The sequence below is a fragment of the Diospyros lotus genome, chromosome 15 (assembly GCF_014633365.1).
Source record: "Diospyros lotus cultivar Yz01 chromosome 15, ASM1463336v1, whole genome shotgun sequence".
Classification (NCBI taxonomy): Eukaryota; Viridiplantae; Streptophyta; class Magnoliopsida; order Ericales; family Ebenaceae; genus Diospyros; species Diospyros lotus.
In genome coordinates, this window is record NC_068352.1 from 13,038,484 (window position 1) to 13,048,884 (window position 10,401).

A 10,401-nucleotide genomic window follows, 5' to 3' on the forward strand; every position below is an offset into this window, starting at 1 on the left:
TGTTAATATATAGTTAATTTTTTTATTTTCAATTTAAATATTTGATAATGAGTTTTATTTTACTTTCATTATAAATCTGTATTAATATTGTTGTATATTTTGTTAATTTTAGAATAATTAATGTTACTTAATATACTTTTAAATTTATTAATTTTTGTCTTATAAATTTATATATATTTATTTTATTTTATAAAAATAGATTTCAGTATAAAACTGTCCTTTTCCGATTTAATGCCCCCCCTTCCAATTCTCATCAATGGGAATAACAACAAAACATCTACGTTAACGTGACTCAACAAACTTTTATACATATATTATATATATATATATATGTATAGGAGAGAGCTTCTATGTTGGACCCACCGCCAGCCCACTTGTGGATCGGGCGTCAAATGTCCTGTGGTACGCCCCTATGCTGCCTCTCCCTTCCTCAATTTTTCTCCTACTTGCCAATAGGGGTGCGCCACGTGCAAGTTTGTTAAATTCAGGATTTTATAATGGGATCCAACGAAACATTTATAAAATTAAATTGAAAACTCAAATTATAAAATTGTAAGATTATTGAAATAATTAAAAATATTTTTTAAAAATTTAATGTATATTTATAATGACATAATTTTATAAAAAATAAATTAATATTACTTAATAACATAATTATTATAATTTTATTTTTTATGAATGAAATATATATACCTATTTCAAAATGCTCTCCTGGGAAGAACTTGTTGTTTGGGAAGAATGCTCTCCTGGGAAGAATGAGAATGTCAGGTAGGAATGTTGTGCTGTCTTCTGGGAAAGATGCTGAGTGTTCCAAGAAGGCACTGGCTTCTTCCTAGAAAGCAAGTTTGTAGGGATTCCTAGCTCACGATGATCTTTGATGCTTAAGTTAGTATTGAATGAAAAGAAGTATAGATGAAATGTAGTAAAAGAGTGCCAATGTCATCTGTAACGACCCGTTAGGGGGTCTAGACGTTTTCAAGTATTTTATTTTGGGTTTAAAAATTTTTTGTTTTAATTAATTGAGGGTTGAAAATATTTTTCTTTACTTATGGAATGAAGAGTAAATGGAAATGAGAATTTGGAAGCCCATCTGAATGGGATCCAAAAATGAGGGAAAGTCCAAATAAATTGGGCCATTGAGATGTGTTTAAAACTTTAATTATATTATGAATGGGTTTGGATTATGATAATTTATTTGGGTTAATGAGTTGGGTCATGAAATGACCCACGGTATGGGCTAAGCCCAATTAGAAAATGAGATTTGAAATTTTTGAAAGAAAATAATAATAAATTAAATTAGCCAGCAAATGTCAATAGTGCCATTGGTCCTCATTTTAACCATTGTAAGGGTGAGGGCCAATTAAGTAATCTGTCATGAAATGCAGGGGCAGACCTGCAACCATCTCTTTATCCCCTATGTTACGCCGAGGAGTTCCTCTTTGGTGTATCATTTCTAACGCCCAACTTCCCTGATTGTATTCTTTCCTCGTTCATCTTTGTCTGCAACTTTATCTTCAACCTCTTCTTCTTTTTCTTCATCTTCTTCTTCCTATTCAGCATCCTTCTTCTTCTTCGCTATTCATTTGTTGCTGTTGCGGCGTGGCTTCCATTTTGCTAGAGGAGGCATCTTCATCAGGCAAGTTCTCCTTACACTCCATCTTCAATTTCAGTGCAAGCTCGTTTATATATTCAATATTTCACTTCCTTGATTTCCTGCTTTCTCATTTACTGTTCTGCAAGTTCTTCACACACTTCCACTTATTTTTAGTGCGAGCTCTCCTATACAGATATATCGATTTTCAATGCAAGCTTCCTTGATTTTTACCTTCTGCTTTGGCTTCATGCTGCAAGTTCTTTTATACATCATCTTCTACTAATACGATTGAGGTGTACATGTTGGTTCATTGTGTCCATTTCAGTTTATTTTAGCTCGCTGTGTTATTTTTAGCTCATTGTGTTCAACCTTTTGATTCCGTATCTCTTTGTGGGTCTCCATGTGATCTCGAAACGGGGCTTGTTTTCACCCCAAGCTTTCTTCGTGAATGGCATTTTATATAGCTAGGTAAGGATGAGAACCTCTGCTCGTTTTGCATCCAAGAAGCAGTGTTAAATGTGTGTATGTATATATATATATCCGTGTGTATATCACCTCTGAATGAGCTTGTTGTTCCAAATGCCTCCTATAGTTGTATGTGCTGTGTAGGAATGTAAAATGTTAAGTCATCTACCCCTCATTCGAATGATTTCATTGAGGTATTCGGAGGTCTCGTATCAAACAACAAAAGCTGAACTGAGAATATATATACTGTTAACCCATATATGAGACCTACTTGTAAATACATATATACAACATGCGTAACAAGCTGATACCCCTCAGAGATTTGTAAAGCTTATTAGAGCATGCCCTGCCTAGCTAATCCACCATATATTCATGCTTAAAGAGTCATTCGAATGCCCCTGATTTATTCTATTTGACAAACCTAGTTATATATATATATATACACACGTTCAGCTTCATTGATGTTCTAGCGAGCTCGTTCCAGTTCTTTCCGCGAGCTCGTTCCAATTCTTTCCTCGAGCTTGTTCCAGCTCTTTGCTGTGAGCTAACACCTATATGCTCCCTGACCATAAGCTTAATCATGAGCTCATTTTCGCGAGCTCATTTCTCAAGCTCTTGGTCGCGTGCCTGACCTCAAGCTAGTTCAGCGAGCTCTTGCCCAACCCCTTGACCGCGAGCTCGTTTAGCGAACTGATGCTCACCTCATGACCTCGAGCTCGTTCGCTTGTCTTTTCTACGAGCTCTCCCGAGCTCTCTCCATAAGCCGTGAGCTCATGACCTCGAGTTGGTCCCGAGCTCATCCCATATGCCTTTGAATGAGAGCTATCAGCTCTCACCCTTAACTTAAGTAAATGTTTGCATTTTCTTTAATTTATATTTTACTTTCATTTACTTTAATACATACATGTAAATAAGAAAGAACCCCCATTTGGATTCAATTAAAATATAAAAAAAAATCAAAATCCATAAAAATAAAAAGTTAGAATTTTGGTTTTAGTACAAATTCACGAATTTGCAATTTTACCACCATCGAAATACATAGTTTCTATTTTTTGAAAAATTCATTAAAAATCTTTTTTACAACAATGAATGATAGTTATCAAATTATCGGGAGTTAGTTTTTCAAAATGAAGACATTTTCAAAATATGTTCTATTTGGTCCATTGCCTTAGAAAAATTTCAGGTTTATGTTTGACCAGAATTTTGCGTGGTGTGGTCATTTGATTGCATGGGAACTAATTATGAATTTGAGCTATGAGCACGAATGCAAGTAAATGCATACTATCACTAGTTAAATGAAATCACAACAATCATATGATGGGAAAAATAGTTATTAAATTTATAAAACTCCCCTGCTGGTGAATCGAGACTTGATATTAAATAGCATGTCTCAAAAACTATTCCCGTGTTATAAATTACATCAAGCATTTCTATGTCATAAATTACATCTTGAATGTGGTAAACGTTATGAAGTAAGATATGTTAAATTTATCTGATGATGGAAAAATACCCGGTATGGGTAAGTAATGTTGAAAGTATGAATATCACTGAAACAAGAATTTAAATACATGTGGTTGGCAAATGCATACATGATGCATACATGTACATGTTACATATATATATATGTTTTGCACACCTATTATTTTGCGCGGAGGGAGAAAGGGTACCCTAGAGCACCTAGCATGGGACGAGGTGGCCATAGCCTAACAGGTTGGCTCCATATTTATTTATGAGGTTTTATGAAATTTATGCACTTTTGCATGCATTGATTTATGGCTTGAGAGCCGGGGAAATTGATATTGTTAATGAAATGATGCACTCTTGCATGTATTGATTGATGGCTTGCGAGCTTGTGAGAATTAATAATAACATTGAAATTTTATGCACATTAGCATAGTGATACATGGTGACATGATATATTGAGTTGAATTGATAAATTCATGAATTATGAATCTTGTATATAATTGTGGAATCCTTGATTACTCTTCTTGGTGTCATCATGTTCTTGGATCCTATATATTGTTCGTTGTTTCTCGAACTTGCTGAGTCTTGTGGCTCACTTGATCTTCTTTGTCATTCCAAGTAAAGGAAAGACGATTATTGGGGGCGAGTCCAATAGGACTGCAGCCAAGGGATAGTGGTGTATGGAGACACGTCCTAGCTTTAAAGATCCTAGTTAGTGATTTGGTGAGGTTTGTAACAATGAGAATTTGTTATGTTATGGGCATTTGAGCCTCTTATTATTTTGTATGGCCATCAAGCCTAGAGTTATGAGATGTTGGGAATGTAATTAAATCTTATTTAAATTTTTGCTGCTAGAAATGAAATGAATTGAGTTCAATTTTGTTCTATATCATCTATGTAAGAACCTCCTTTCGAGTATTCGGAAGCGTGCCTTACATTATCAAAAGTAGAAGTCCCATTTTTCTGTCTTGTAGCTAGGTATTTATAGGCATGATTCCTGAAGATCATGGAGGGACACGTGTCCTGCATTCCCAAGACCTTTAAGGGCCACGTGTCTAGCATCTCGGGAACTCGAAGGGCTAAGTGTCTTGCATCTGGGAAAAATGCTTACCTGGGAAGGAAGCTTTGCTCGAGAAGAAACATGTCAATGAAGAAGGCCTTGCTTGGGAAGAAACAACATGCTTGGGAAGAAATAGCGTGTTCGAGAAAAAGACCTTACCTCGAGGAGAATGACATGTTCAAGAAAAAGGCCTTGCCTATGAAGAAACAACGTGTCCGGGAAGAAATGCCTATCCGGGGAGAATAGTTGTCCAGGAAGACTAAGGGAAATTTTCTATTTCCCCTATCCTAAAACTAAGTGGCACAACACAAAATAACTTCATCTGTCAATTTTAAAAATATTAAATAATATGAAATTTCAAAATAATTTCATCTATTTCAAAATAACTTCAAAATAATTTCATCAAAATAACTTCATCTATTTCTAAATAACTTCATCTATCAATTTCAAAAATACAAAATAACTTCATCTATCATCTAACGGTGGCATTGAGCAGGTAAGCACAAAAACGAAGACAAGATTGAGTAATCGAACTTGTGAATCAATAGCGACACCGAGCACTGAGCAATTGTATAGCAAGGGGGAATTGCAGAAGACTGATGAGTGCTTGAGAGATATATGGGTTCATAAAGGTAAAGGGTAACTCTCAAATCAAAATTAATATTATGTTGGTTAGAGACATAATTTTTTCCATCTCTAACCTTTTTGCGCATGAAACCTTAAATAGTTAAAATTGTCGTCCAACTCGCAATTCTACATTTTTATTGAGTTGAGTTGCAACTCACTCTAATTCTACTACAATTTCAATTTTATATGCATGTTGAGTGGTTTAGAGGTTCCTGACACATAAAATCATAAAATCGTGCAACTTGAATCGCAATTCTGACAACCATGGCCACGTGTCCTATGGCAAGCTCCCCCTCGGTCTCTCTCTCTCTCTCTCTCTCTCAAGCTATAAAAAAATTAATGCGGCAGATAACACCATTTAATTTTTTATAGTTGTAAAAAATTTTCAAACACAAGACTCAGCTTCCTCTCTCTTTCTCTCTCTCACGTCTCTTGCATCTTTTCAGCATATCTTCCATCTATTTAATGTCTCTAAGTCTCTTCCCTTTCTCTTTAGAGTCTCCTTGTCTCCTTCAACTTATCCTCTCTTTATTTGACGTCTCTTACATCTCTCTAACATCTCGTTATCTCCTCCAGCGTCTCCTCTCTCTGTTGGTGTCTCATACGTTTACTTCGACGTCTCTTCCGGCATCTCTTCTCTTTCTCTCTGGTGTCTTTTCATCTTTTTTAGCATCTCTTCTCTTTCTCTTCGTCGTCTTTTCCGGTGTCTCCTATGTCTCTTCTGACATATCCTCTCTGTTAGTGATGTGTTCCCTAATGCTAGATTTAGGTGTGTTGGTCCCTTAAGGTATGGCCACTCAAGAGGGGGGGTGAATTGAGTGATTAAATTTTTTCTCAATTTTAATAAATATTCTTGATTAATGATTTTATTGAAAAATATATATTTGATAAATATAATAAATTATATTTGAGATTAATAATAAATGTAAGCAACAAATATAACAAAAATAAATACAATGAGGCACAAGATAATTTATAGTGGTTCGGTGTCTTTACATACTTGTAGTCCACTCTCCCAATGTCTAACCACCCTTGGGGTTCCACTAAATCAAAATCACCAAGGTTTCCACTCTAGCTCATCTTGGAAACTAGATACACACCTAGATTACAATGGGTTCTAGGCAACCACTACACCAATGTTTTCTCCCTATCTTACTTTGAAAACTAGATTCACTTAGATTTTAACGGATCTAGGAAACCTATATAATCCTCAATAATAATTTAAATATTTTCAAATAATTCGTCCACACTTGGACACAAATAAACAATTAAGAACAAATTATATAAGGCAATAATATTTAAGTAAATAAATAAATTTGTAATCTCAAATGGAAAACTTCAGATTTGTCGTAGAAGACTTGAAGAATTTTTCTCCTTTTATATTGTGTCTCTTCAGTGGATGAACAATGAATCTTTGAAAGTCTCGAAATACTTGGAAATTAGCTTGAGAGCTTTGAATGTGCAACATGTGCAATGGATACTCAAAAAATGAGTTTAGGGGTAGTTATAAGCATTTTAGATACTGAAGAAATTGTTAATATGAAGTTTGAAATTAAAAAAATGTTTAGACTTTCTTTAACAATAAGAAAACATGTCTCACTTTTTGTATGAGAAATCAAGATTTGAAAATTCAAATATAAGCTTTTGAGACATAAATAATTAAAATAAGAAAACATGTCTAAAAGTAATCTCCTTTAATTCAAAATAAATTTACTTTTTGCATGAGTAAAAGAAAACATGTCTAAGATTAATTCTCTTTAAGTCAAAATAAATTTACTTTTTATATGAGAAAGAGAAAACATGTCTAAAAGTAATTATCCTTTAATTCAAAATAAATATACTTTTAGTATAAGTAATAAAAGCATTTATCAATAAATAAAAATTCAAACATAAATTTTTAAAACATAAATGATCAAAAGAAGGAAACATGTCTAAAGACAATCCACCTTTAATTCAAAATAAATTTACTCTTTGGACCCACTTTTAATTCAAAATAAATTTATTTTTTTTATATGATAAAGAAATACATTTATGTCATAAAAATATTTTTGTTAATTATCAAAACTTAATTAATATGAGCAAGTTGGCTCAACATTCTCACCCTTTTTGATGATGACAAAAAAAAAAAAAAAATGATTTATGAGGTGATTGATGTGATAAAATATTTTCGAACTCCCCCTTAATTTTATACTATAAGCTCTCTCTTTCAAAAATACTAATAGCATAAAAATATTTTGCATATAACTTAATAGATAAAATAATTTTTAAGAGTTTTAAAGAGAAAACCTGATTGCCAAATCTGATTGTTTTGATTGCACCTGCTTGATGTCCTATCTCTCAGATATACTATTTCCTCACATACACGAAAAAATATCATAATACATTTTTCTTTCCTTATATAAAAATAATATACAATTCACACTCTCAAACATACAATCTCTCATTTCATAACATTTTATTATTCTCCCCATTTTTGTCATAATCAAAAAGACATTGTTAACGAAGAAAATAAAGATATATAAACAATATAGCTCATGAGAGATATATCAAGCATAATCCATAATATCGAGCATAATTCAAGATTACACAATATCAAAAAAAGTAATCATAATATAGTCAAGGGATATAGTAGCATTACAAAATTTACAAAATAGTAATCTAAGGCACCCACGTTGATAGTTTTGGATTTCGTCGATGCTCAATGTTGATGATGGTGGCCGAACACGACGAATCCAAGTTCATCTATATCACCCGGGAATAGCCATTGGCTACTGCTAGTTTCGACTGGGTAAGGTTGCAAACTAGCCTATTGGAAATAAGGAAATGATACATTTTCTTCTTGGATGACTGGGTTTTCAAAATTCCAAATAGGGTTTGGATTATCTACAAGGAAAGATCCATGGTCATAATAGGGGTTTGACTTGGTTTTTGGGTGAAACCAATTTTGAACATTAAGAGGGTTTGCATAAAAGTTTGCAAATAGTAATTCCTCAAATAAAGATAGATGAAATTGAAGATCAACGACCTGCTGTTGGAGGGCAAAAATATAGGATACACGGCCATAAATAGGATCTTGAATTCTACCTTGAGCTTCATACAAGAGTGTAGCGACAGCCCCATAACAATCACTAATCAGAAGCTGGTCCAATAGTTTTGAGGCATTACTGACACCAAAAACCTTATGGATAGCTGCAAAATCAGTAGCTCATTCTTCATGATAGAAGTAAGGGGCAAAGAAACATGATTGAGTACATTTTCTTCTCAAAACTTTGCAAGCACTGCACGGAAAATCAGGTCCTGACATGATTTTCTAAATGTTTTTTTTTAAATTTAATTTAATTTAATTTAATTTTTTAATTTTAATTTTTTTAAGACTCGGTAGATCTGGGTAGATTTAGCTAGATCTGATCGGATCTGGGTAGATTTGGATAGATTTAGATGGATGTTGGGACTGGGTAGATCTTGACAGATCTAGTTGGATCTGGATAGATTGGGTCGGTTAAATAGACATATAGACAGACTTGGAGGCCAGATCTAGATAGATTAGGCTAGAACAACGAATAACTATGAAACCTTAACAAAAACAATCACAAAGATAGAGAAAATGCAAATAAAATGGAGCTCACTGAAGTCGAATGAGGGAGACTTAGGACACGTGGATCCGATCGGCTGCACAATAAAGAGACGATGACGAATGAGCAAGATACCAAAGGAGAAGAGGCAGTGGCGAACGCAGATCTGGGTGGCTACTGGCAAACGAGGGACACGATAACAGTCGCGGTCGGCCTAGATTTGGGCAGCAGCAACAGGTGGCGGTCGCAAATCTGGAGGGAGACTCATTGAAGCTTGGCAAATCTGAAGGCTGTGATAACGGAGAAGCAGCGGATGGTGTGGATTTGAAGGCCGCGATGATGGAGAGGGTTTAAATGAGAGGCAACGGATGAAGAAGACGATGGAGATGCGACAACGAGGGCGACAAGAGAGAGGGATAGTCAGAGAGGGTTCAAGTGACAGAGAGTGAGAGAGAGAGAACATATGGGTTTCGGCGAAGGCCACAGTAAGACTGTGAACGAGGGGATGTTGGAGACGGCGAGGGTGACGAGAGAGAGAGTTGAGAGAGGATTCAGGTGAGAGATAAGGGTTTGATTTTTTTTTTTTTTGTGTGTGCTTTGTTTGTTATTTTTTAAATTTAATTAATTAATTAATTATTATTATTATTATTAAACAGAAATAAAATTTGCACAAGAAAATTTTCACTTTAATATTCTAAGCTACCCAAAGGGATTTATTATCTCTAATTTCTCTAATTTATTCTTGAAAATTCATTGTATTCCAAATATAGAAAAATCTTTTAGTTTTGGAACTAATTTCCAATCTTTATTTTTCTTGCACAACATTAATCCAAAATTCATCTTCTAAAACTTGATTCATGTAAGTTGGCTCAATCATTAGATATGAATGTCACATTGTAAAACATATAGTCCTTACACTTTGACTTGGTTCTCCAATTATTTGATCTATTAGATGATCTTGCACAAATTTATAATTCTTGGGAAGCATACCTAAATCATCATCGTCTTAGAGAGATAACTTTATTATCTAATTCTCTTAGCTTTCTTTTTAAAGATTTGAAAATTTTTATCATTTGAAAACAAAAGCACAACCAAGTAATCCTAGAGAAATTTTCTACTACAACATATAATGTTTTCCACCCAAACTTCTAGTTTGTGTGAGTTCAAATAGATCTAAGGGCCTGTTTGATTGCAACTATGGAATTTACATAGAAAGAAAATAAGTTCTAGGCAATTCAATTGCCTAGAACTTATTTACATGAAAATTATCAATTAGAAGTGTTTGATTGAATTTTGTTTTCTATGTAATTTCCTCCCCAAACCCACCCCCCTCTTCTCCCTGCCTTCTCCTATCTCTCTCTTTCTCCCCCCTCTGCCTCCCAAACCCAGTTCTTCGCCCTGCCATTCTCCATCGCTGCCATCGCAAGAGAATAGAGAGATATAGTAGCACGAGACCATGCTGCCCTGCCTTCTCCCATTACCACCATCGTTGGAGCAAGCATTGTCGCCATCGCTGGAGCAAGCATTGCTGCCATCGCTGCCTTCTCCTATCAGGACCTGGAAAATAAGAAGGCGCTAGAGGAAGGAGATGAGGTCAATGAGGCGTTCGTCGACCAGAT